Raw genomic sequence first — 2,809 nt, 5'->3', positions numbered from 1 at the left:
TCGAATGGTAATGGATGCCTGCAACAACGTTTGAGAAGAAATGTATTTAAAAATACTGATAATGGATTTGAAATACTAATAATGGATACGGATAGGCGGAATCTATGGAACAGAATCAAAATATGGATGAAATAAAACTATATATAAATGCAAAAACTGAATATTTACTTTAATCTAAGTGTCACAAATAGCAAGGCCCTAAAGAATTCCGTTAGGTAGAAGTTTGGTAAATTGGTATGGGAAAAGAACTAGGTAGAAAGAAAAAGTACTAAATTGAAGAATTCAACACTACATGTGATCTATAATAAAAAGAGTTTATTTGGAGCTAATATAGATTTAATACATTAAATTTTTTATGATACATTCCATTAAATAAATTCAATAATGTAAAATTATAATTATCTCAATTTCACACAGTGAATTAAAAAATCTTAAAAAACAAAAAAACTGATAAAAAAAAATAAAAATATTGCATCAAAAAAACTATGATGCATTCCATTAAATAAACTTAACAAATTATAATTATAATTATCTCAGTCTCACACACTGAATAAAGAAATCTTAAAAAAATGTATAAAAATAACAGCATTAAACTACATTTCATGTTTAAATTTATAATGAATTATATAAATATCATTAAACTCATCATAAAATTTAGGTAAAGAATTAAAAAATTAAAAAAAGGAACAACTCGTAAAATTTAATACGGATAATAATTACCTTTTTAATTTTGGACAATCTTTTACACTATTTAACGAAGGAGGAATTGCACACTATGAATCCTTAGTATCATATCCACGTTGGAGAGGGAAAAAAAAAATATCCCAAATTTCTACCAATGTTCTATTGATTGGTCCTACTGATGGGGATGAACAAAAATGAGTCTAATCCTATATCCAATATAATTCTATGTATAGTACTCAAAACTGTCAATGTAAAAAGTGTATGTATGTATTTGGGGTAATACATTGAAAAACTGAAGGCACTATTCTTTCTCTTGTACATTTCACTTGATTTGTCTGTAGATCTTCCAGTGTACCATCCACCATAGTTGTAACTTTTAGTGCCAATAGTAACCCAAAAATGTCTTTGCACTGTCCACACTGGGGAAATAAGGTGGTTCAAAATATATATGACGTAGGGCATCACAAGCACCTAGATATGATGGACCCTTCATTTCAGTGCTACCCATGGTTGTTACTACCAGCTGCTGATACGAGAAGAAAAACCTTTTCACCGCGGCTTCTATTGCCTGGAAGGCCAACAGAACATGTATTGTTGCAACATTGTAAGCACCTGAAGTGTTATGTGAGCGCAGTCCATGTGAATGAAACAAATGCATAAGTGCCTCCTGGAGTCTTGGTCCACCCTTTGGATCAGCCTCAACACCGATGACTTTGGGCACTAGATGCCTTAGTTCCTTGCATGCATTTGTAAGGTCTCTAAGGGGGGCAGAGCGAAGGCAATATGCACCTGCAAGCGTACTAGTGCTGCTAATTGCCAACTGGTGTTTAAGGCAAAGGAAATCATCTGGGTCCATTACTAGAAGCAAATGCACAATTTCTGTGAGCATGTTCCACATCCTTTCAACCATCCAACAGTCTGTGGATGCTCCTACGAAATCCCCAGAGTCTATTCTTTCATATACTCTCTGCAACAATTCTTGGCCTACAAATACCCACGCCTCAAAGATCTGGAGGACATTGCAAAGTTTGGCATCTTCTACATTATGGCACTGTTTATGTTGTTTTAAAGAGTGCAAATATCTTGGCTTGCAGATTCTATCATATTCAAGAAGAGGCTTACCTGACATATTTGGTTCCCCCATACCTAAAGTGAAGGGAGTCCTCTGCATATGGCCTTCAATGGCAAGCCATATTCTAGAAACCATAGCTTCAGCGCTTTTCCATGTACCCAAACGAGGAAGTAAGCTCTCTTCACTTGTTCTGCTAACCACAGGTAAAGCACCAGGTCTCTGCCATACCTCATGGAAAACTTTCCATGAGAGAACACCACTACTTACTGACAACTGAAGAGTGGGAACCTGCTTGTCATTTTCACAAATCATTGAAATCAACTCAATCTCGGAACTAATTAAGGATTCAAGCCTTCTCTTCCATTCCTCTTTGTCAATGTAAGTCCTTGTGTCACAGAGGACACACGAAACAAACTGAAAAGTAATCTCCAATGACTGTAAGGCAGCCTTTACCAACCCCTCTCTAGACCAACCAGGCCATTCCTTGAATTTCCACATGGCACTGAGCTCGGGGAGATGCACATACTGCTCGTAACCCGCACACTCCATGGGGGAGGGCTCTATGGATTCTTCAACAAAGGCAAAATAGGATGCCATTTTTTTACAGGACATATTTTTTCCCTGCAAACATAACGAGGAGAGTAAAGACACTAATGCTCTCCATATACCATAATCTAAAAAGAACAACATAATAATAGAATAAACACTAAAATTTTGAAAACTGGATTACATCATACAAAGGTAAATTATTTACTTAATTTATATAAATGGTATTATTAGTGAGGTAAATAAATATAAAATCATATATAAACATATAAGTTTAGTTATATTAGGTGGAGATAACTAAATATATAGATATATAAATAAAATAGTAAATTATTTAATTTTTAAATATAAATATCAATAATAAAAATATATTTGTTAATTTATTAAATAAATAAATAAATATAAAATTATAAATTAATAATTATAATAGTAAATTCCTTAATAATAACATGTTTAGATATCTGGGGTGTTGCAGCCAACCAAAAACTGTGCAACCTCATTGCCGAA

At 33.6% G+C, this 2,809-nt stretch overlaps 1 pseudogene; it reads right to left on the bottom strand.

The window, feature by feature from the left end:
* Positions 1-1,060: 1,060 nt before the first annotated feature.
* On the bottom strand, positions 1,061-2,353 carry LOC149221554 (nematode resistance protein-like HSPRO2 pseudogene; annotated as a pseudogene).
* Between the last annotated feature and the right edge of the window lie 456 nt (positions 2,354-2,809).

This window comes from Pinus tabuliformis, chromosome Q (assembly GCF_031772625.1).
Source record: "Pinus tabuliformis cultivar Carrire ecotype Pingquan chromosome Q, CPIR1, whole genome shotgun sequence".
NCBI lineage: Eukaryota > Viridiplantae > Streptophyta > Pinopsida > Pinales > Pinaceae > Pinus > Pinus tabuliformis.
The sequence above is the reverse complement of the archived record's forward strand: the minus strand, read 5'-3'. Positions and strand labels throughout refer to the sequence as shown.